Consider the following 26,471-nt stretch of genomic DNA (forward strand, 5'->3'; position numbering starts at 1 on the left):
TGTTGAATCACAGTGATTTTCATCGATTCATCTGAGTCAGGTTTAAAGGCACTAGCTTGACATTCTGAAGCCGGCCGAAGTGGCCGTGCGGTTAAAGGCGCTGCAGTCTGGAACCGCGAGACCGCTACGGTCGCAGGTTCGAATCCTGCCTCGGGCATGGATGTGTGTGATGTCCTTAGGTTAGTTAGGTTTAACTAGTTCTAAGTTCTAGGGGACTAATGACCTCAGTAGTTGAGTCCCATAGTGCTCAGAGCCATTTGAACCATTTTTTGACATTCTGACCACCTGAAAGAAAAACAAGAAAGCCTGTCGCGACGCCTTCAAAACTTGCGCTATCACAGGTACAGTTCACCTGGCGTAAGTGTGGTGGTTTGAAAGTCCATAATCCATGTTGTCATGGAAATGCAGACAAGATACGCCGCGTTCTGATACTTTATCTTATGACTCGTGCAGCAGAAGCTGAACGCGCAACTAGGTACAGAGAAAACTGGCTGATCAGAGATAATATGTGGCCATTGCTATTCACTGAGCCTGACAAAGTTGTCAAACAAGCGCTTCGTGTAAAGACTGGCCTCATTAAGAGTCACTTAAGGCCACTAGACAAATATTCAGACGCTTTTCGGTACCTGTAAATTAGTTTTCACACCTGATCTGTGCGGAAATCAAGTATGTGTTTGCAGGTTCACAAAAAAATGGAAGCACTATGGGACTTAACAAAAAATAAATGACTCTGAGCACTATGGGACTTAACAAAAAAAAAATAAAATGGCTCTGAGCACTATGGGACTTAACTTCTAAGGTCACCACTCGCCTAGAACTTAGAGCTACTTAAACCTAACTAACCTAAGGACATCACACACATCCATGCCCGAGGCAGGATTCGAACCTGCGACCGTAGCAGTCGCGTGGTTCCGGACTGAAACGCCTAAAACCGCTCGGTCACAGCGCCCGGCACGGGTTCACAAATAAGGAAGAACATATAGCTGACAATTATTTCCAAGACTTTTTGAATGTCGTTGAAAGACATGACTGGGTGACACTCTAGTTATTATAAATGTATTGAGAATGTAAATTTTGTGCATATATGATTGCGCACAGCGGGGTTACAACACGCCCTTCAAAATTCATGCCCTATACTCAGTTCCTGCCTTCTTAGCCGAGAACCTAGGTTCAACCAATGGGAAACGTGATGAACGTTTACATAAAGACATCTCGGAGATGGAGTTAAGGTGTCAGCGTGAATGGAGTGCAGAGATGTTGGATGACTGCTGCTGGACACTTCACCGGGACGTTTAGGATGTATACAATAAGCGCAAGTCAACAGCCAATAAGCTGTGGAAGTATGTTTCACTTGAATCAGTAAGAATTTTCTGTATCTATAGTACAGTATAGTAAAACGAATGGAATCACTCAACAGAGGAAAGTCCACTGGACCTGACGGGATACCAGTTCGTTTCTACGCAGAGTACGCGAAAGAACTTGCCCCCCTTCTAACAGCCGTGTACCGCAAGTCTCTAGACGGTTACAAATGATTGGAAAAGAGCACAGGTAGTCCCAGTCTTCAAGAAGGGTCGTCGAGCAGATGCGCAAAACTATAGACCTATATCTCTGACGTCGATCTGTTGTAGAATTTTAGAACATATTTTTTGCTCGAGTATCTCGTCGTTTTTGGAAACCCAGAATCTACTCTGTAGGAATCAACATGGATTCCGGAAACAGCGATCGTGTGAGACCCAACTCGCTTTATTTGTTCATGAGACCCAGAAAATATTAGATACAGGTTCCCAGGTAGATGCTATTTTCCTTGACTTCCGGAAGGCGTTCGATACAATTCCGCACTGTCGCCTGATAAACAAAGTAAGAGCCTACGGAATATCAGACCAGCTGTGTGGCTGGATTGAAGAGTTTTTAGCAAACAGAACACAACATGTTGTTATCAATGGAGAGACGTCTACAGACGTTAAAGTAACCTCAGGCGTGCCACAGGGGAGTGTTATGGGACCATTGCTTTCCACAATATATATAAATGACCTAGTAGATAGTGTCGGAAGTTCCATGCGGCTTTAAGCGGGTGATGCTGTAGTATACAGAGAAGTTGCAACATTAGAAAATTGTAGCGAAATGTAGTAAGATCTTCAGCGGATAGGCACTTGGTGCAGGGAGTGGCAACTGACCCTTAACATAGACAAATGTAATGTATTGCGATTACATAGAAAGAAGGATCCTTTATTGTATGATTATATGATAGCGGAACAAACACTGGTAGCAGTTACTTCTGTAAAATATCTGGGAGTATGCGTGTGGAACGATTTGAAGTGGAATGATCATATAAAATTAATTGTTGGTAATGCGGGTACCAGGTTGAGATTCATTGGGAGAGTCCTTAGAAAATGTAGTCCATCAACAAAGGAGGTGGCTTACAAAACACTCGTTCGACCTATACTGAGTATTGCTCATCAGTGTGGGATCCGTACCAGATCCGGTTGACGGAGGAGATTGAGAAGATCCAAAGAAGAGCGGCGCGTTTCGTCACACGGTTATTTGGTAACCGTGATAGCGTTACGGAGATGTTTAGCAAACTCAAGTGGCAGACTCTGCAAGAGAGGCGCTTTGCATCGCGGTGTAGCTTGCTCGCCAGGTTTCGAGAGGGTGCGTTTCTGGATGAGGTATCGAATATATTGCTGCCCCCTACTTATACCTCCCGAGGAGATCACGAATGTAAAATTAGAGAGATTCGAGCGCGCACGGAGTCTTTCAGACAGGTGTTCTTCCCGCGAACCATACGCGACTGGAACAAGAAAGGGAGGTAATGACAGTGGCATGTAAGGTGCCCTTCGCCACACACCGTTGGGTGGATTGCAGAGTATAAATGTAGATGTAGATGTAGTACCTAAATCCAAGTTGTTTCGTACTCCATGTCGTAATAAATGCTCAAGGGAAAGTAATGCCTGTCAGTCGTTTGCCGTGAAACACACCGTATACGAATTGTTGGTGCAGCACATATCGAGAACGGGAGATAGTAGAGGCAAATGGTTTGCATATTATGAGTCATCATGTTTCAGTTCTCTAAGAAAGAGGTGAATATCTACAGAAAATAAGTGTTTTGTTTACCAGTGAAACTGTTTCTGCAACCACAGTTGCTGAAGAACATCACAAATCAAAGGATTGCCTGCGTCGAATGTACACCTGGTTATTCCCTCCAGTGCATGTGTGTCTTTCCAGAACTTATTTACATGTACGCTATCGCCTCTGACGACAACTGTTGGCTGATGATGGTTTTACCCGCCAGGAAACAATTAACAACAAAAGCCAAGTGAGTAGACCATTGACAACAAAGATCGAGGCGTATTCTCTGTCAGAATATGCTACAAAGTTCTGCCCGTAAGGGAGTCAATGAACGAATTCAAACAGTCCTGGAACTGCGCGACCGCTACGGTCGCAAGTTCGAATCCTGCCTCGGGTATGGATGTGTGTGATGTCCGTAGGTTAGTTAGGTTTAAGTAGTTCTATGTTCTAGGGGCTGATGACCCCAGATGTTAAGTCCCATAGTGCTCAGAGCCATTTCAACCATTTTTCAAAGAGTCCATCCCGTCTCTCCTGGATCCTTGTGGTGTCGGAGACAGCAGAAGGAAAGCAGCAATATTAAATTCCGCATTTAAAAATGTATTCACACGTGGGGGCACTACCAAAGTCTGACAGTCGCACACACTCACAAACGAGAGGTATGGATATTAGCAGTCGCAGTACTGGAAAACTTGTAAGGCTACTTAAAGCAGAAAAGACTCCAGGCCATGGCGGAATTCGACTCTCAGAATTTTGCACGGAGTACGTTGAGAAGTTAGATAATTTGCTAGATTAGAGTTACCGAAACTGTTTTGTGCACCGAATAGTTCGGCGTGACTGGAAAAAAAAAATCACAGGTCACTTCTGCTTACTGACAGGATAAGAGTTCGGAGCACAGAATTAACAGAATTACAGAGCCGTACTACTGGTGGACCTGCCTGCCGGATTCCACGTGAACGAACGTCTGTTTGCCAGAGTAATAGAAAGATTTTTAAAAGTATTTGATTTATACTTTTTAAGAAACTATTTTTGCAGATTTTTTTTGGTGAACACCACAACGCTTTGTTTTTACTAAAACATTCGAAATTACTCGAAACGTTTATGTGTTACATTAATGTATAGGAATTCATGTGCCATATTTGGTCTATTCTTGTATCTAGTTGACAAACTAAAAGAAAATAGCAAATAAATAAATGAGTGAACGTCAACTGCCCTAGGAGCGTCTAGAGCCTATTCTACGCTTCAACATTATGACGCTCCTGGAGGAAAGCAACGTCCTCGGAAAGCATCAGCAAGTATCCATCCAGAAGGAAAAGACCATTCGCGCGAAATACAGCCTGATTCTTGCATACATGACATCTTTCAGACAATAGAAGCCGGTGAGAAGGTGGATTCCGTGTGCCTACATTTCCGAGAGATGCTGGGCACTGTGCCACAGGACCGTCTCCTGTCTCAAGGAGAAGCTTCCCAAACATATGATTAGCTCGAATAATATTTGACTAATGGAACCCTGACCTGCTGCCCAGTGGAAGACGAACATTAATCGTTTGCTGATGCAACGTCTGCTTGGAGGTACTAACAAACGCCGGCCGGTGTGGCCGAGCGGTTCTAGGCGCTTCAGCCTGGAACCGCGTGACCGCTACGGTCGCAGGTTCGAATCCTGCCTCGGGCATGGATGTGTGTGATGTCTTTAGGTTAGTTAGGTTTAAGTAGTTCTGAGTTCTAGGGGACTGCTGACCTCAGACGTTAAGTCCCATAGTGCTCAGAGCCATCTGAACCATTATTAACAAACCTAAAAGCATACTACTCCTAAGAGCTATAATTATTAATCCGCAAATGAAGTAAATACTAATGTAATGTTCTTCAGTTCACTGTCCTCAGTCGCCAATAAAAATATCTGTACTTATACCCTAACAGCCTACACGAAAGATTTATCATGTAGTAGCAGTAGCTTAACAGGATTGTCCTCTGGCGTTCGTAAAGAAACGCAAAATTATGTGGAGAATATTTTCACAAGTTTGATGTAATTGATGGAAGCTTTATGTAGGCGTGGATAAATATAGAACAGTGCCTATAACAAATGCAGAGAACTCAACAGTATCCGATTACAAGATTAGAAAATGGCTCTGAGCACTATGGGACTTAACATCTGTGATCATCAGTCCCCTAGAACTTAGAACTGCTTAAACCTAACTAACCTAAAGACATCACACACATCCATGCGCGAGGCAGGATTCGAACCTACGACCGTAGCAGCAGCGCCGTTCTGGACTGAGCTCCGAGAACCGCACGGCCACCACGGCCGGCGATAACAAGATTACTCGAGAACATTTTGAGCATATCGCATACTACAAATATTTATGTGTGATATTACGAAGCGATAAGAAGTAGGATGATCATGTAAAATCAGTGTTAGGCAAAACTTAGGTTTGCTGGAAGGGTTCTGGGAAGATGTAGTACACCTGTAAAGTAAATCGGACACAAGACGATACAGCGACTAATTCTTGAGTACTGTTCCAGTGTCTGAAATCCGAGTCAAGTAGGCACAACAATACACACGAGACGAATTGAGCAGATGGTGGAAACACGCTATAGCCTATATGAAAACGTTAACAGAAATACTCGCGAAAGTTAAATGGAAATCTTTGGAGGAAGGACGACTTAGTTGCCCTGTTGGGTAAATGTAGAGAAAGATTTTTTCAAGAAGACCGAGCAACAATTACGCTGCCGCTGTGCACTGTACAGTGACTTGCGAAGTACACAAGCAAATGTAGGCCGTTCGTGGTTATCAGCTTAATACTGCAGCCTTCCTGACACCCCACCGTTTCCGCTGAAGTGCACGTCTAGGATTCTAGGACAGTTGGTGACACACGTGCAGTCTGCGCCCCCCTCCCCTTCCTTCCCTCCCCCCCCCCCTGCCCCCCCCCCCCCCAACCTCAGTGTAAGCAGCGCGTTTCACGATTTGATTCATGTGCAGTGTTTCCGTATGTGGAAGTAGGATGACGCCAATACGGCATTGCGTCGTAGAGTCCTTACTTGATTAATGTGTTTATGCCAACGTTACAAAAATGGTTCAAATGGCTCCGAGCACTATGCGACTTAACTTGCGAGGTCATCAGTCGCCTAGAACTTAGAACTACTTAAACCTAACTAACCTAAGGACATCACACACATCCATGCCCGAGGCAGGATTCGAACCTGCGACCGTAGCGGTCGCCCGGCTCCAGACTGTAGCGCCTAGAACCGCACGGCCACTCCGGCCGGCGCCAACGTTACACTTGGAATGCAACAGATACTGTCCATATCGTAACTGACCGATCACGTTTGACTGTTCTGAGATGTATCTACATGTACATACTTAGTCTCTAAGCCGCTTTGAAGTGCATGGCAGTGGGTGCTTCCAACTGTGCCATTTATTTGGGTTTTTTCGCTGTCCGTCCGCCTACGGAGCGCGGCATGCGTGACGGCTCAGACGCCTCAGCATGCAGTCTTGGCTTCTCCGCCCCTGCAGCAGCGACACGTAGAAGGCTGTAGAACATTTCTACATTTCCCACATCAAGGTTGTACTTGAAAGTTTGTAAGTAGTCCTCCGCATTTAAATTTTGTAACCAGCCATTCACGGGACAGCTTCCATCTTCAGGTATCTGCCACATCAGGGTTTTCAGCATTTCCGTGCTGCTCTCCGGTGTGTCAACAAATCCACTACAACTCGTGTTGCCCTTCTTCGTAATTTTTTAACATACACTGCTAGTCCAGTTTGGTATGGGTTCGACACGGGAAATACGCTCCAAGCATTTGGTAACCAGTCTCCTATTTAGGTTGACTGTATTTTCCCGGAATGCCATCTGTTAATGGAAATCTCAAATATGCTTTATGCGGCAATTTCATTTCACGTTCCTACAGACTGTTACAACGCGGTAGTTGCATGAATTGGTTGATTCCATTTGTGTCTCACTGAGATTGTATCGTAGGATACTGCTTTCATCCGTTATGTGAAGTGTATATTTTTTCCAGTTATTAATATTTAAAGCAAGTTGTCAATCTTAGCACCAATTTGAAATGGTTTCAAGATGTGACTGAACATAGGGGTGAGCCGAAAAAAGTGGCTATTATGGTCCTGAGGGCTATGAGGTGCCGGCATCTTTCAGAAAATGCCTTAACGTACTCTCCCTGGAGGGCCCTGTCACCTTATGAAGTCCAACGTGTTTCCTTTGTCGCTCCTCACAGTTATCATAATTTTTGTGAATTTCAGTTACCCCGATGAAAGATAAGTGGTCAGTTTGTGAATTTATTATGGAGAGGGAATGTGTCTTACATTTTATTAATAAAATTGTGTAAAGAACTGAGTGTTGCCAATCCTGACTGTACGGCAATAAATTCATAGGGGTTACCACAATGGCAGAGACAGCAAAGGACTTAGGAGAGCAGTTGATCGGAATAGACAGTATCTTGAAAGGAGGATATAAGATGAACATCAACAAAAGCAAAAAGAGAATAATGGAATGCTGTCGAATTAAATCTGGTGATGCTGAGGGAATTAGATTAGGAAGTGAGACACTTAAAGTAGTAGAAGAGTTTTGCTATTTTGGAAGCAAAATAAGTGATGATGGTCGAAGCAGGGAGGATATGAAATGCAGACTGGCAATAGCAAGAAAAGCGTTTCTGAAGAAGTATATATTTGAGTGTCAGGAAGTCTTTTCTGAAAGTGTTTGTATGTAGTGTAGCCATGTATAGAAGTGAAGTCAAGAAGAGAATAGAAGCTTTTGAAATATGGTGCTACAGAAGAGTGCTGAAGAATCAAATGGGTAGATCACGTAACTAAAGAGGAGGTACTCAATAGAATTGGGGAGAAGGGAAATTTGTGGTACAACCCGACCATAAGAAGGGATCGGTTGGTAGGACACATTCTGAGACATCAAGGGATGACCAATTTAGTACGGGGGGAGGCGTTTGGGGTAAAAATCGTAGAGGGAGACCAAGAGATGAATCCAGTAAGCAGAGTCAGAGGGATGTAGGTTGCAGTAGTTAGTCGGAGTTAAAGGGGCTTCCATAGGATAGAGTAGCATGGAGAGCTGCATCAAACCACTCTTCGGACTGAAGACCACATCAGCAACAACACCCCGAAAACGTAGCTATAAAATAAAGTACAATTTTTTGAGTGCGGACACAAGGTTAGTAATGTGGGGGCAACGTTGTATATAGATACGAATGGGAGTGAACATCTGAAATAACTCTTCGAGTGAATTCCAGGAAGAAAAGCCATGTTAGCAAAGCAACTGGCATATTTTGGACTGGTCGGTTTTTTGAAATCTTCACAAAAAGAAAACGTCAAAAACGTGTGGAGATGCTCTGCTAAGGAACTGCCCAAATGATTAAGTACGAATGAAACTATTACGAAGCTGCTCCAGAAACATAAATCGAAATGGCTTGGGTTGTTCAGTTTTTCCCTCTCACAAATCATTGGTTGGTAAATTTCAAGAAAAGGATGTCCAGAACGATTGAAAAAGAATTTTATGATATTCAAGAGCTGTTTTGTTACGAAAACAAGAACAAAACAGGGATGCTTAAGCTGGCTGGATGTTTCATTTTTCCCTGTTTTCATATGTCAACGGGACAGGAAAGGTCACTCCAGGTGTACGGCTAAAAAGATACCGACGCTACAATGGCTTAGAACGGGTGCATCTCACTTCACACTTGGAGGAAGAGAGTGAAAAGGAATAGCTAACAGCGTTATGGAGTGTCTTCCGAAATGCATCATGCAACAGATTACGGCGTAGATATGCTCGTATGTATATGTAACCCATGACGTCTCATCGCATTACAATAATTTCTTAAAATGACGATGCTGCCACCGCAGACGACGAAGAAGGAGCAAATACAGTTGGCTTCACGAGCCCTGAAGTAGCTTCACGCGCTGACAGATCTTTCCTACAGACAAGAAACATCGATTACTAACGGAATCATACTTATTTCAGTATCTTCTCAAGTATAAACGAAACTGAAACGTCTGTTATTTTCAAATTGCAAGTAATCACCTGTAAAACACGGTGTTAATCCTCTTGCTACCAAAATACCATAAACTGTGTTCAGAATTGAAGTTAGCATTGTTTTATCCTCAAGCAGTCGTACTGAAACAGTTCGCTCGTAAATTAATGTGGTTGCCCTTTAAGAGCCAGAGTTATCGCCGGAACGAGACTTAAATGGCTGCATATCTTTATCGACGCAGCAACAGCCTTGCAACATCGGACCGCACCATTACCAGCTGGGCGTTCACTGCGTGTCTAGGCTGTGAATAACGCGGCGGTGACAGGAAGTAAAAGTTGACTTCAGGAAGCTTAGTCGACACGAAACAGTGAATCATCAACAGCCCCACCACCAGCTTATCTCTCAGCGCTACTAATGACAATGTGATTAGCGTTCGAGTGCGTCGTACTTCGCAGCATACACGGAGACGCCTAGTGGATACTACAGTGGATACCTTAGTAACGTGTTTCGAATATACTAATATAAATCAATGTGTTCTCCGTCTACGTGACTGCTTTGCAGTTCACTGGCAGGCGGTTCACAGAACTACTTTAAGCCTATTTGTCGAACTTGCCACTGTCGAATAGCGCGCAGGAAAAATGAACATCTAAATCTTTCGTGTGAGCTCTGGAAATGCTGAATGCTTATTTTATTACAATGGTTATGCCCCCTATGTAAGCGGGAATGAATAAACTTTTTTCGGATTCGGAGGAGAAAATTGCTAATTGAAATTTCATGAAAACATCTCGCTGCAACGAAAAAACGCCATTGTTTTAACGATTAGCGCTGCAACAATACAAAACGAACTGCCCTTCCTTGAACTTATTTCGTCACCCATCTCTGATAAGGATTCCATAATTTTGAGAAAAATAGGAGTAAGCTATAGCGAAAGACTGGTAATATACAATATATACAAGAAGCAACAGGGTTAAGATAGGATCGGAAGACAAGGAACGAAGTGCTCGGATTAAAAATGTATAAGACAGGGATGCAGTCTTTCACCCCTAATGTTGTATCTATATTTCGAAGAAGCCGTGACAGAAATAGAAGAAAGCTTCAAGAGTGGAACTGAAGTTCAGCGTGAAAAGATATCAGTGCTAAGATCCGCTGATGACATTACTATCCTCATTGAAGGTGAAGAAGAGTTACAGGGTCTCATAGGACGGAATGAACAGTCTGATGAGTACAGAATATGGACTGAGAGCAAACGAGAAAAGGCAAAGATGATGGAATGTTGCAGAAACGAGAGTAACGAAAAACAACATCAAAATTGGGGATCACGATGTAGAGGAAATTAATGAATGCCGCTATTTTGGAAGGAAGATTTCCTATGAGGGACTAGGCAAGGGGGACATTAAAAGCAGGCTAATACACGTAGAGAGGACATTCCTTGCCAAGAGAAGTATACTGGTATCAAACATCGGCCTTAATTTGAGGAAGAGATTTCTGAGAATGTATGTTTGGAACGTAGCCGCGTACGATAGTGAATCATGGGCAGTAGGAACGCCGGAACACAAGGGAATTGAATAGTTTGAAACGTGGTGCTACAGAAGAACGTTGAGAATCCGGTAGCCTGGTAAGGAATGAGGAGGTGCTCTGCATAAACGGCGAAGGAAAGAACATATCAGAAAATACTTCCTTTGTACTAGAGGAAACTGTAGGGGGTAAAAAGTCTAGGGGAGGACAGAGATTTGAATACATCTAATAAATAATTGAGGAATTAGGGTGCAAGTGCTACTCTCAGACGAAGAGGTTGTCGTAGGAGAGAAATTCGTGGTGGGACGGAAAAAAAAGATCCAGTTCTGCGCAAAAGAGGACGATCAAGCGTAGTGTTGGCAGCCTGTTTAGTACATTTCTTGCATCTTCTAAGTATTTTACCTAAAAAAACGCAGGTTATGGGTCTTCTTTCTTACGACAATTTCTAAGTGACGGTTCCAGTTCAATTTATTTGTAATTGTAATAACTAGGTATTTAGTAGATTCGACAATGTTTAAATTTGTGTGATTGATCATGTATCCGAAAGTCAATGGATTTTTCCTAGTAGTCACGTAGAGGGCATCAAATTTTTTGTTGTTCAGGATCAAATGCCACTGTTTGCACCATACAACTACCTTGACTAATTTGTTTAGAAATTGGTTTTGATATTCTGAAGATTTTACTAGCCGGTAAACGGCAGCATCATCTGCATACAGTATAGTCTGTCGTGTAGAGAGAAAGCGAGACACGGGTAGGCCAAAGAGAAGGGAAGGACGCGGCGTGCTCTGGTGACGCACGGGCCCAACATCGCTTCGTGGTCAGAGCTGTCTGTGGCGCCAGTCCACATGAAACTTTTTAAAAGCTCAGGTTGTTTCGATGAGCAGGCTCATTTTTTTTTTTTTTTTTTTTTGCAAAAAATCGAATGTAGCCTGAGATAAAATGAAACAGAAAGACGAATGTCTGTATATAAGGGACAGTGTCCTGACTGACTGTGTGACTGACTGACGGATTCACCGTCGCGCAGCCCAAACCGCTGAGGACAGAAACTTGATATTCGAAGAAGATGCGGACCTTACACTGTAGACGTCGTTTAAGGAGCGATTTTTCGAAATTCCGGTCGTAAGAGGGTGAAATAGGGGATAAAGAGTTTTTTTTAATGTCGCTATTGAGGCAATTGACGATAAACCTACGAAAATTGGTATTTGGGTTCTCGGTCAGAAATAAAGAAATAAATGTTTTAGTATTTTTGGAAATTTAGCCCTATGGGGGATGAAATAATGGGTGAAAGCTTTTTATGAAAATATATCACTATTAAAGAACTAATAAGATATTTCTAAAGGTATATCTTTGAACATTGGTATTTGACTTCTCGGTTACAAATTAAAAAAAATACATCTGTTCTAGGAAATTTAACCTCAATGGGGGTGAAACGGAGGATGAGAGTTTTTACTGAAATATTTCACCGTGCAAGCATTTTTGAAGCTGAACCTATGAAAATTTGTATCTGGCTAATCTGTTATAAATGAAACATACACAAGTCACTGTTTTTGGAAATACGATGTAAAACGTGTTATGAAAATATTTCATTGCGAAAGCATTTTTAAATTTAAATCTTTGAAAATTGGTGTTTGCCTTCTCGGTTTACAGATGAAAAAAACATGAGTTTTACTGTTTTTAGAAAACCGGCCCTTAAGGGGCTGAAAAAGGGGTGTAACGTTTAATGAAAATATTTCATTGTGAAAGCATTTTTAAAGCTAAATCTTAGAAAATAGGTGTTTGGGTTCCCGGTTAGAGATGAAAAATATAAGTGTTTCAGTGTTTTTGGAAATGCAACCCCTCAGCGGGTGAAATAGGGTCAGACTGTCTCACTGACTCATCATCGCCCAGTCCAAATTCAAAAATTTATGAAAACTGGTATTCCACTTCTCGGTTAGATATAAAGAAATATGTGTTAGGGGATGAAAGTTAGTGCCCCAGTGGCTCAGATGGATAAAGCATCTGCCATATAAGCAGGAGATGAAAGTTACTGTGGAAATATGTCCAAAAGAACGCAAAAGGCCTGATTAGCAAAAATTCCACCTACTCCACCTACTAGACCGCTTTTTGGACAGAAGTACATTCGCAAAAGACCATGCTTATTTGGTCCTAATTAGCGTGAAAAGCTAAGGTGTTGTTGCAGTTTGGAAACAACACAAAAATTCGAATAAATAAAAATAAAAGATCTCTGCAGCCTGTGCAGTGCAGTCTACTGGTGCGAAGCAACGTTCGATAAGCTAGTATCAGGTACAATTTTCATACCGAAATTCGGTTATGACTCTGTCTGCGTATTAAATGACATGTTTTCTAAATTTTACAATTTCTGGTTCAACTGTCACGTGATCGGAGGTGTATAGACAAGGCTCAGAGATGGACTGCAAGCGAGAAATTTGCACTTACCCTGTGAACCACGTTTTTGTGCATCTATGAATATGTGGTTTCATTACAGATTTTATTTATCTAATGAGTGCTTAACGAACCTTATCTGAAGATGTTATTTCAGTATGAGATACAATGTCCGAATCTTCGATGTTTGTTCCTGCTTGTCTCTGAAACGACAGCTGCGCTATAACGAAGCTCTCCTTTTCCTGAAAGTTTTTTCTCAGAAACATATAAGCGTCTCGTGATTCGACTGCTGGTTGCAGGAATTATCCTCGCATTTGATAAAAGTTGACAAGTAAATCTTCAACGAGTCCGCTAATTATTCAGTAGTAGTTGTCAGCAGAGTTTCCAGTAATTATAGAGAGTGGAAATTTCCCTTACTAAGATTCATGAAACAGATATGTAAGAAAACGCGGAAACCGCGTTTCCAGTAACGCATTATCTTTTCCAAAAGCGAGCTGTTGTACCGTGAAACATTGGTCATGCAATATTCGGTGGAACCGCACTTACGAACTTAACAAGAGCAACAGAAATGCACCCTACAAGACGCAACATATAGATGCCAGTTTCTGTTTAAAATGACATGGTTTAGTGTGCTGTTCACGGCTTCGCTAGTGAATGTTAACTGAATTTCTTGCATGATAGAGTAGCGGTCATAACTTCGTCAGTAGTGGAATAATATTGCTGTTTTTCCAAGAAGAAAGTACATTTGTATCATTTTATAGAATGGAATCACAGAAACACCAGAAGCTGCTATATAATGAATGTTTCCTAACATCTAGCTTCGGTCAAGCGACCGACTTCAAGTCACAGACTACCGAGGGTTGCTTTGGCGTCAAATTTGTGTTTGACTGTCTGTGAATGAGTGCACATTACAACAGTTCTATCACATCCTTCTTTAAATACACTGCAGCTGTTTACAGAAAATCTTTGTATAATTGTTTGTGTCGGCTCTTTTATGAAATAATAGCAGGCATAAATCGAGATGGCTACATTTGAATGATGGATATGTCAATTAAAAACGTACCAAGAGATGCGTCACATCACTCGATCCATCACTCATTCCATTTCCTAAATCTTCCTCACAACGAGTCGTTGAACTTCAAAGCCTGTCTTCTCCTAAAGCCTTCCCTTCTCTCAAGAGCATCCTAATCAACAAAATGATGGAGTAACACTGAGACAGGAAGGAGCTACGAACCACTTAGTGCCGGCCGGAGTGGCCGAGCGGTTCTAGGCGCTGCAATCTGGAGCCGAGCGACCGCTACGGTCGCAGGTTCGAATCCTGCCTCGGGCATGGATGTGTGTGATGTCCTTAGGTTAGTTAGGTTTACTTAGTTCCAAGTTCTAGGCGACTGATGACCTCAGAAGTTAAGTCGCATAGTGCTCAGAGCCATTTGAACCACTTTTTTTTTTTTTTTTTTTTTTTTTTTTTTTTTTTTTTTTTTTTTTTTTTTTTTTGAACCATTTAGTGCCTCGAAAAGGGATATTTGTCTTTCGCGGGGCGTGCTCTACCGACTAATCTATCGCAGAGTGACTAAAATATTCAGTTGCCTACCATGTTTCCCGCAACTCCAGAACTAGCATTTCTTGGCGCAATATTAGCGTGGAGATCTTTGGAAGCTCTGCTGAAGGTTTCACTAAGAACATGGATTTCGCCATCGTGGAAGTAACAAGATTCGTTCTTTCACTCCGTGCTTGCTACATAAATGTGTTTGTGCGCGCCTTTTCTTCCAAACCACAATTATTAATACCTTTGTTTCTGCGCCACCTGCGACAATCTCGGTCGGTGATCGTTGTCAAAGGGTTTGAAATTTTGTACTATAAACACTTTGTAAGACAAAGAGAAATGCACATAATAATTAAGATTATTCATTCATTCATATCATTTTTGCCCCTATGGACAGTGTTTGAACTCAAATATCTCATGATGACACAGTTTTTACTTCTTTCCTTTCTTCCTTTTCACTTCCCAAAATCTCTTCATCTGTTGACTATATTCTTGTTTCCTTTGTTCCGTCCATAATGCTCCCGTCTTCCTCTTGTCATTAATTATAATTAATTAAAATCATAAATGTAAATAATTAAGATTATATTTAATATTTTAAATCATCGTCTTACATTAGGACGTTCTGTTATGGCAGTTTCAATCATAATACGACTATGATGTTGTCTTACAAATCTTTTTAAAATAAAACAGGCCTATCAGACCGTTAAATGAGTGGAACTAACTGAGATTACACAACTGCGATGAAACTTTTTTAGGCATAAATAAAAGTATAATAAAATTTGTTTGGCGGTGGATCTCCGTCAATGAAAATATAAAAATACTGATTATAGTTCTAGTCCTGCTGAAACAAACGGGATATTGTATGGGGTTCCCAATCACCAAGTGAAAAATAAAACCAAACTAAAGCTATGATTCGGTTTGTGACATATGCTTCCACACTGAAAAGGGCAGAGCCCGTCTACAAGAGCCAGAGGCACCGGGTTTGATTCCTGGCGTGACCCACTGTTTTATCCTTTCACTCAGATTCATACTTTAGAAATGATGGATTTTGGCATGGTAGACACTACGAAGATTGCAGTTCATTATGCGAGCACTCGACTGATTTTCTTCGGCCTAATGTCTCTGCGTACCTGCGTGTAAAATACGCTGCAGGGCATACGTGTTTCGTAAACAAAGTTGGACACCTGAACGTAACAGGCTAATTTATCGTGTGAAAGTTAGACAGAGAACGAACCTCGCTAACGCAAGCAAGTCTGGCGAGAAGAGCAGTGTTGAATGGACACGGCGGTTGCGACAGAAGTGGACAGGTTCCCCGTAGTGCCCGCCGCTACTGACCTGACACTGGCGGCGCGGCAGCGCGTCCTGAAGGCAGCGCAGCTGGAGCACGACGTGTCGCGAGCTGGCACGCCAGCGGCACTGGCGCCCTGCTCACAGCTACGCATTTCAGCTTCAGAGACGCGCCCGTGACGTCACCGCGACGTCACGGCGCGTTCCTGCGCTGGAAGAAGGCTGGCGGACGACACGGCGCAACCGCAGCGCGCGCTGGTGCAGTAACCTCCTCCACAGAGTGAACTGGGAGTTTGCTCACTAGCGACTGGCCACACTGCTCGGACAATCTAGCCGAAGATTATATATCGTAACACTGCGCTGAGATAATTCGGCGAAAAGTGCGGCTTGCGACGACGAAATACATATAAAGAAAGAGCCTTTATCATTTAGCTACAATATAGCAGGTCAGCAACTGGAAGCAGTTAATTCCATAAATCATCTGAGAGTAGGCATTAGGAGTGATTTAAAATGGAATGACCATATAAAATTAATCGTCGGTAAAGCAGATGCCAGACTGAGATTCCTAAGGAAATGCAGTCCGAAAACAAAGGAAGTAGGTTACAGTACACTTGTTCGCCCACTGCTTGAATACTGCTCACCAGTGTGGGATCCGCACCACATAGCGTTGATAGAAGAGATAGAGAAGATCCAACGGAGAGCAGCGCGCTCCGTTACAGGGTCATTTAGTAATGGCGAAAGCGTTACGGAGATGATAGATAGACTCCAGTGGAAGACTCTGCAGGAGAGACGCTCAGTAGCTCGGTACGGGCTTTTGTTGAAGTTTCAAGAACATACCTTCACCGAGGAGTCAAGCAGTATATTGCTCCCTTCTATGTATATCTCGCGAAGAGACCATGAGGATAGAATCGGAGAGATTAGAGCCCACAAAGAGACATACCGACAATCTTTCTTTCCACGAACAATAAGAGACTGGAATAGAAGGGTGAACCGATAGAAGTACTCAAAGTACCCTCCACCACACACCGTCAGGTGGCTTGCTGAGTATAGATGTAGATGTAGAAAAAACTCTAGTGACAGAGGAGTATCGGAACGAGTTGACTAATTTCATTTTTGGATACTGTGTAACTCGATTTCAGTGCTAACTGCAAAAGGACGCCCCTTTTCTCGGCAACAAACGAAAGGTCAGTCATGTGAAATAGAACTCGCACGCATTGACCATTGGTATTCTAAGAGCCGTAGACAGGAGTAACCACGTAGTTTCGGTGTTTCAGGACATCCGAACACTTGTCGATAGAGAATTACACCGACGTCTTTTCAGAATGTACGTTCATAGAGGATGACTAGCCAACTTAGCAGCTGCAATATCGGAAGGTCCGTGGGACTATTCGCGGATGATTTAGTTGAATACAGAGTGGTCACAACGTTAGAGAAAAGAGCTTCAAGGGATCTACACTTGGTGCAGATGTTAGCAACTGACCCTCAACGTAAAGAAATTACACTTATTGCGCATAAACAGCCGGAAATAGATTTATTGTATGAGTATTCTACTACAGAACAGTCATGAAAGCAGTGGCATCCATTAAACATCTGGGATTACACGAACGGTAGTCCACAAACAAAGCACGTAGCTTACAAAACCTCGTTCGATCAATACTTGAGCAGGGAATAGGCAAAGAAGAGCAGTGCGCTTCGTTATAGATTCATTTAGAAAGAAAGAAAGTGTATGTGAGTCTCTCGAGTGGCAGTCGCCGCTAGAGAGGTCACGTGCACGACCGTGTGATTTACTGTTCAAATTCGCAGAGCGTACTTTCCTAGAAAAGCCAACCAATATACTGCTCACTGCTACGCAAACAGGGTGATTCACGAAGATGTGCAAATATTTTAATATGTCATCCTACAAGTAAGACAAAAGAAAAAGATCCATATAAACATACGTCCGCAAATGTTTAATTACGGAGTTGCGGCTAATTAAAGAATTTTACCTGAAATTTAGCAACTTCGCTAATATGAAGCCGTCACAAATCTGTACGAGGTTAAAGTGAAGCACGATTTCTAATTATTTTGTTGTTACTGTTCTGGTGAATCTAATAAAACATGTCCCAGACGTGTATCTGCAGTAGTTTTCCAGAACGTCCAAAGAAGCAAAGATTATTATACAAGTAAATTTGTTTACTTTCCACTAAGAATATAGAGACGTTCATGTCATTGTTGGCAACCTAGTATGTATGTGGACTGTACAACTTTCTTAACACTGAGCTTTGTTTTTTCCGGTTTAATACGAATTCAAGTGTGCTATGGTATTAATAAAATGCAGATTATCTGTCACATTCATATAGTTTCAGTTAACGTTATTACCACCATTTTTCCATAATTAATTTCTCTTCAACTTCTGTTTAAAACTTGGTGCAACTGTCTGGAATTTTAAAAAACAAATTAAAAATTCCACGAAATTACTTCTTTGCTTCTCTGGATGTTCTGGAAAGCTACTGCAGATACACGTCTAGGACAGATTTTATTAGATTCTCCAGATCAATAATAACAAAATAAATGAAAATCGTGCTGTACTTTAACATCGTACAGTTTTGCGTTGGCTTCATATTAGAGAAGTTGCTAAATTTCAGGGAAAATATTTTATTAACCGCAACTCCGTAATGAAACATTTGCGGATCTATGTTTATATGAACTTTTTTCTTCATTTTTACTTGTAGAATAATATGTTAAAATATTTGCATAACCTCGTGAATCACCCTGTATCTGGCGGAAAGACCATGGTGATAAAATTAGAGCGACTGGAGCCCACACGAAGGCTTACCAGCAATCGCTCTTACGGCGCACCACAGGCGAGTGGAACAAGGAAGGGTGGAAGTACCTTAAGGCGCAAAAAAAATGGCTCTGAGCACTATGGGACTCAACTGCTGTGGTCATAAGTCCCCTAGAACTTAGAACTACTTAAACCTAACTAACCTAAGGACAGCACACAACACCCAGCCATCACGAGGCAGAGAAAATCCCTGACCCCGCCGGGAATCGAACCCGGGCGTGGGAAGCGAGAACGCTACCGCACGAGCACGAGATGCGGGCCCTTAAGGCGCACCCCGTAATGTGGCTTACGGGGTACAGATGTACGTGGAGGACTGACGACTTATTCACTGGCAGAACGGACCACTCTATCGACGACGAACACGAGATCAACAGGCACAGAAATTATTTTGGATGCATCAGTTATCGAGTACTGCTAGCTCGAACTACGCATATTTTACAAACCGGGCGGTTATATTTGACGATGTATTATCAGATAAAACTGCATTTATTTCCAACCTCTCCTGCACAGAAATCGAGCTACTGCAGGACATTGTAGCTAGGTCTAAATGTAGAAAAATGGAAAGTTGAGCATTTCATGAAAAGTAAAAATGTAGTAGCCTTTGATAACATGAATGGACTCAGTTGTAGGCAAAGCAGATGGCAGGATTCAATTCATTGGCAGGATCCTACGAAAATACTGTTTGTCTGTGAAACAGATCATACAATAAGCAGATGTACGGCGATCCAAGAATAATATTGATGTATGTGGTTTAAATAAGCAGAAACTCACCAACTGCAACATAGTCGCGTGTAAGAACAGTGATCCAATAGTGTCAAATGTTTTTTACTCCAGTCTTTGATCACAATATCAGTTCTTTTGACGATGACCAGTTTCAGTCCGAAATGACCATCCTCAGATCTTTTTTAAACCATGTCCTAAAGTGGTAAGGAGGTCAAAACTTACACGTGTACGGTGTGGCCCACAGCTACACTGCGATGATTGCTCAAAGACCGATACCACCACATTTCAGGACTTCACTTTTAGTTTGAATTTAAATCGCATCTGGGGATTTCATACTCGTATACGCCTTTCCTAAACCTATTCCTGATTCGAAGAAATTGATGACGATCGTTGTTCCTGAAAAATAGTGACAGACTGAGTTCTGCTATGCATTGCAGTTTACCGGTTGAGATGGATAGAAAATTCACAATATGATCTGTACTTTTAAACATCTACGACAACACGAAGGCTTAAAATGCAAGATCTGTAGTCTATTGTTTGTAGTATTAAATTCTGCTGCATTCCCCGTTTTCTCTAATTTGCAGCAAACTGAAAAGAGTTGAGGCTAGGGGTCATATTGTGGCGGGGAAACGTTAACCACAGGACAGATGTAACAGGCTATTTATTCGTTAGGAATACAGATTTTATTACTGCCTTCTTTGATTAACAGAACTGCTTCCAAATTGCTTATTGTTTGAAGTTCTATTACTAAGTGTATTACGTGTGCAGGGAACTGATGTTTCTCTCTTACTCAGGCACCACAGCAACGGATAGCTAAACACACGAAACTCTCTCAATACTGCGACTAATTCGAGAAACTGAACCCTTTAGCGTTAAGTTTTATCGCGACACCTGATCGAATAGCGTACCTTAGAGCACGTAGTCAGATATGTGGCTGCCGTTGAGCCGCAGGCGACACGAGCGAAGCTTATAATCCTCTCTCCAGTCGATAAAAGCAGCTGACAGGTGAACGTCGACAACGACGGCAGAAGCAAACCGCACACACGCTCGTAGTCGATAAGCAGAGGTCTGCACCCGTGTCGAATCGACGTCAGGCGTTCGATAACTGCGCTTCGCGGCATTTCCTCGGCGTAACAGTCTGGCAAGCTTCTCCGCTCAAGGTCAGCCCGCGCAATTGGTCGCACGCAGGGCTCTGTTTTACCTGCGCGGTTCGTGACAGAAAGAACCGTCGACACGCTTCGTCAACTAAAGCTGTGTCATTCAATTCGCCCCGTTGAGACATCTACGCCTCAACGATCTCGCAAAGACAGAGCGTCATCTTCCGTCATCATCTCGCTCCACAGAACGTTCACTTCTTACATGTCAAACAGGGTGGTGCGCTTCAAATGGCTCTGAGTACTATGGGACTCAACTGCTGAGGTCATTAGTCCCCTAGAACTTAGAACTAGTTAAACCTAACTAACCTAAGGACATCACAAACATCCATGCCCGAGGCAGGATTCGAACCTGCGACCGTAGGGGTCTTGCGGTTCCAGACTGCAGCGCATTTAACCGCACGGCCACTTCGGCCGGCATTTATGGACTCTTGAATAAGACCATGGGTGATTCTTAATCTAAGTTAGAGGTGGTGTTCTGTATTTGGGAAGAAAGACAACGTCCTAATATTATATTCCCTTTGTTCTCGTCCATTATAGACTGTAGAGACTGGTTTAGAACGTATTATACACCGAAGCGCCAAAGAAACTGGTACAGAGATATGTAAGCAGGCAGAATACGGCCATGTGGTCGGCAACGCCTATATAAGACAACAAGTGTCTGGCGCAGTTGTTAGATCGGTTACTGCTGCTACAGTGGTAGGTTATCAAAATTTAAGTGAGTTTGAACGTGGTGTTATAGTCGGCGCACGATCGATGGGACACAGCATCTCCGAAGTAGCGATGAAATGGGGATTTTCCCGTACGGCCATTTCACGAGTGTACCGTGAATATCAGGAATCCGGCAAAACATCAAATCTACGATATCGCTGCGGCCGGAAGAAGATCCTGCAAGAACAGGACGAACGACGAGAGAAGAGAATCGTTCAACAGGACAGAAGCGCAATCCTTACGCAAACTGCTACAGATTTCAATGCTGGGCCATCAACAAGTGTCAGAATGCGAACCATTCAACAAAACATTATCGACATGGGCTTTCGGAGCCGAAGGCCCACTCGCGCAACCTTGATGACTGCACGACACAAAGCTTTACGCCCCGCCTGGGCCCGTCAGCACCGAGATTGGACTGTTGATGACTGGGAACATGTCTGGTCGGACAAATCTCGTTTAAAATTGTATCGAGCGGATGGTCGTGTACGGATATGGATACAAGCTGATGAATCCATGGACCCTGCATGTCAGCAGGGGACTGTTCAAGCTGGCAGAGTCTCTGTAATGGTGTCGGGAGTGTGCAGTTGGAGTGATATGTGACCCCTGGTACGTCTAGATACGACTCTGACAGGTGACACGTACGTAAGCATCCTGTCTGATCAACTGCATCCACTTATGTCCATTGTGCATTATGACGAACTTGGGCAATTCCAGCAGGACAATGCGTCACCCCACACGTCCAGAATTGCTACAGAGTGACTCCAGGAACACCCTTCTGAGTTTAAAAACTTCCGCTGGCCACCAAACTCCCAAGAATTGAACATTATTGAGAATATCTGGGATGCATTGCAACATGCTGTTCAGAACAGATCTTCACCCTCTCTTACTCTTACGGATTTATGGACAGCCTTGCGGGATTCATGGTATCAGTTCCCTGCAGCTCTACTTCAGACATTAGTCGAGTCCATGCCACGTCGTGTTGCGGCGCTTCTGCGTGCTTGCTCGGACCCTAGACGATATTGGGCAGATGTACCAGTTTGTTTGGCTCTTCAGTGTGTTATTGCCTGGTGATTTCTTTCCGAATCGCAACTGTACGCCCTGCTTTCAAGGCCCGCGTCATATGCACATGTATATGCCTCTCGTAAACTTATGCTGCTGTTACAACGAAACTATTGGATTCGTGTATCGACTTTGTTCTGACACGTTCAACACCAGACTCTTCCTATGTTATTGTTTGCGATGGTTAACTTTTTGGAATTAGACGTTTAGAAGAAAGATGACAGTAGTCTGGTGCCGAAGGAAGATTGTCTCAAGATCAATAGGACGCGAGTCCTGTGTTAATGCTGTGAGCGTTTGTTCCAAAATGAAAATAAGGATTTCATACCACTAAACATATAGGGTGTTAGTTTTAGCTTGAAACAGTCAAATATCTCGAAAACGAGGCATCGTATGAGAATATGATGTAGGTGAACAGTTAATACTAGTAAAGGGGACATCTCTCTGTGCTATAACTAGCCACTTCCTAGTCACCCCTCCTGCGTGGGCGGGGTTTGCTTTGTATTATCGAATGGGAATTCCTGTCTTTATTGCATATTCGGATTACACGTCAAAAAATACGTACGGTTTACTGAATCCGTTGTTTTCCATTCGTGGCGCTGTAATCGACAGATATCAAGTGTGCCTTTTTTTTCAATTAAGATCCGACGCATTTGATTCTACACTTCATTGACGATGTACATGCAACCCTTCGCGTTATAACGGTTGATATTGATGTTCAAACGTTATCTGAGTATTGCAAGTGTGATTGCATGGTACAAATGTTGAGGCTAAACATTGGCATTTGTGGCAAATTGGCTACTTTTATGTATCGTAGTTTTCTGTTTTAAAGGGGGTTGAGTCCCTGAACCACTGGAGTGCTTCATTTCGGTGGCAGTCCTCGAACCCCGCCGTCAGCGTGACTGATGTCGGAGTGTACTTCCATCGAACCGCCGTAACTATCGTCCTGGCCGCTACGCGGCTACAGGCAGAATGCAAAACACAACCACTGTAGTGAGGCAAAAAGTCGATGAAGTGATAGTGACACGCGTATCTGCCTTGAATACTCACAGAAATCAAGCACCCCAGTGGTGAGAAGCAATCGGACTCACCGTACGTATTTTTTGGCGTAGAATCTGAATATGTAGTAAAATGGGCGGTCCCCATTTGAAAATATAAAGTTGACCCCGCCTGCCCGGAAGGGGTGGTTAGGAGGTGGCAAGTTGTAGCACAGACAGATGACACTTTTACTAATAACATTAACTTCTCACCTAGATCACTAGTTTTTCGTACGATACGTCGTTTTCGGGACATTTAGCTGTATATGCTGATGCTGAAAATCGCTGAAGTTAGTAATCTTTCGTCCTCCACTCATCAGGAAACAAACGCTACGGAAGTACCATGAGAACAATGCCACATAGGGTTTGCAGAATCTACAGAGGTATGACTGTCTGATACTGACCGGAGAGTTTATGTGCGCAGACACGTTGCAGATGTAAAAATAAAACACATAAATGTATGCTCGTCTCGTGTTTAGTGCCACCGCAAAATAAAAAAAACTGTTTCTGCTGTGACATCAAATTCCATATTGTTCCTCCAAGAAGGTGCAAAGTAATGACATCGATATGCCGATTAGGTTTGTTATGCTCCATTGTTCACTATTTTGTAAAAGATTCTCTCTCGTTCCTTCCATCTCAAAAGTGAAAAAAATATTTCGTAAACAAACATGAAGGAAGACGAAACGTGACTAGCGTTATTCTAGTCAGAGACATAGTTTCGTTATGATTTGGAAGCTACGGCAAAGAGGTAGGCATCAGGACTCTATAGTCAGAACCTCAAGATTTATCTTCTCAAAAATATTTCACTCAACAGAAACTATGACACCGGACATCACGTTGCTGGTGTCCAATAGTGTTGACGAGCTACTGAGGTGACATCTACTGGGAGGTGGCATAGGGCCTGCAGGGTAGCGCTGTGAGCGTGTTGTCCGGAAGTCGTACTGCCTCGCACACGGCTCCAGAAGTGACACAGCAAATGAAACAGGGGGCTCAGTTGTCAGAGCGAGCTAGGGGGACTCGGAGGACGGAGGTTCAAATCTTCGTCCGGCCATCGAGATACAGGACTTTCCAACGTGTCCCTGCATTGCTTAAATCAATCTCAAGAAAAAAAAGAAAAAGACAGCGAAAATTTCCCTCTCGGTCACCCCCAAATCCAAATTTGTGCTCTGCCTCTAGTGAGCGTGTCGCCGACGGGATGTTATGCCCCAATCTTTATTCTTTCTTCTGCCCAAGCATTAGATGCGTTTCAAAATCGGTAGCAGAAGATGCAAGGAAAGTCTAAAGCGCAAAAATGGTTCAAATGGCTCTGAGCACTATGGGACTCAAATTCTGAGGTCATTAGTCCCCTAGAACTTAGAACTAGTTAAACCTAACTAACCTAAGGACATCACAAACATCCATGCCCGAGGCAGGATTCGAACCTGCGACCGTAGCGGTCTTGCGGTTCCAGACTGCAGCGCCTAGAAACGCACGGCCACTTCGGCAGGCTCTAAAGCGCAGTTGCCATCGTTATCATTGTAGGCAGTGCAGGACTAAGGTGTCGAAAGGTATGGCAGAAGTTCTGGTATTCGTTTCAAAAGCATTAGCAAACCAGAGGGAATTTTTTCTCAGGTTCGGCGCTCGGGAATTTGAACTCGTTTTCTTCAGTGTGCAACATGGTTAGCGCCGTGACAGAAGAAATAAATCGTTAAGTCACTGACGTTTTCTATGCAATTAAGTGAGGTATTGCTCGTAAGTGTCTATTTTGCATGAGAGTTCAATGCAAAAAAAAAAAAAAAAAAAAAAAAAACGGCTCTCCAACGACGGATAAGTTAGAATAACGCTATAATGGAGTTCATTTCTACAAACTTTCCTATAACATTATTGAAGTGAATCAGTTATAAAATTGTTATCCATCTCCACTACGAAGCATATGACGTGGCAGAATGGGACAACACAATCTGAACACATCGATACCGCGCCAACACAAGAGCTTACGATAGCGACATCGCGAATTGTACCACTCATTAAAGGGGACTTTCGGTCTCACGTCTCAGTACGTCCCCTTCTGTTTTAACATTTACATTGTTGGTAACTGTGATCCAACCAATTGGATTTAGAATATTTATGTATTGATGCAATTACTCTAGAGCAAACTATGTCGCCGTTGTGATTACATAAACGAGCTCCAGCATCTAAATTTCACGACGATTCCAAGTAAAAATGTTTACTTAAGCACAAAGTACTCTATTTTATGGTGACGAAATCACCGTAGCATCTTTTAAATCAGCGTCAGGTTGTAATAATCCACATTTTAATAAGTAACATTGTTAAAGTAACTAACTTCTTGTTATTGCCCATCGCAATGTCAATGGATTTATAAAGTTAGTATCACGCACATACCAACGTTTCTTTCATCATTAAATACAGAAAATTCAAAACTCTCATTGGAGTTTCATAAAAAATATGTCCGTAACACTGCTGTTTAATATGTTGATTGTCGATGTATATTTATACTGCGGCGTCAACACCCGCCGGAGTCCGTCAGTGTGAATTTTGCTAGCTGAGCTCAATTCTGTTACAGCCAACTTCGACCATGCTGTTATTGCAGTTAAGAGTGCCGATTTATCCTTCGATATTGCCTGTGACCTCCTAATTGGTGTGAATTTAAATTTGGACTTTTGCAACTATTTATACAACCGTCATCAGAGGAGCAACGAATTGCGAGTTAAGTAAAAGACTGGTACATTTCAAGCAGAAACAAGGCAGGAAGATTAGGGTTTAGTGTCCCGGCAAAGACGAGTACAAGACGAAACGTAAACTCGAGCTGAGAGAGGACAGGGAGGGCAATCGGTGGTGGTCTTTCTAAAGGAACCATCCCGGTATTTGCTTTAAGCGATTTGGAGAAACTACATAAAACAAAAATCTGCATCCAGAATGAGATTTTCACTCTGCAGCGGAGTGTACGCTGATATGAAACTTCCTGGCAGATTAAAACTGTGTGCCCGACCGAGACTCGAACTCGGGACCTTTGCCTTTCACGGGCAAGTGCTCTACCAACTGAGCTACCGAAGCACGACTCACGTCCGGTACTCACAGCTTTACTTCTACCAGTACCTCGTCTCCTACCTTCCAAACTTTACAGAAGCTCTCCTGCGAGACATGCAGAACTAGCACTCCTGAAAGAAAGGATATTGCGGAGACATGGCTTA

The 26,471-nt window shown here is 42.8% G+C and overlaps 1 protein-coding gene and 1 non-coding gene across 2 annotated transcripts in view; both read right to left on the minus strand.

The window, feature by feature from the left end:
- LOC126480740 (myosin light chain kinase, smooth muscle-like) overlaps nucleotides 1-26,471 on the minus strand; it is a 212,196-nt gene that overhangs the window by 161,583 nt on the left and 24,142 nt on the right. The window lies entirely within an intron of this gene.
- On the minus strand, nucleotides 26,261-26,335 carry Trnas-uga (transfer RNA serine (anticodon UGA)). Its single transcript has one exon. It is a non-coding gene; the product is annotated as a tRNA-Ser (tRNA).

This window comes from Schistocerca serialis, chromosome 5 (assembly GCF_023864345.2).
Source record: "Schistocerca serialis cubense isolate TAMUIC-IGC-003099 chromosome 5, iqSchSeri2.2, whole genome shotgun sequence".
NCBI classification, from domain to species: domain Eukaryota; kingdom Metazoa; phylum Arthropoda; class Insecta; order Orthoptera; family Acrididae; genus Schistocerca; species Schistocerca serialis.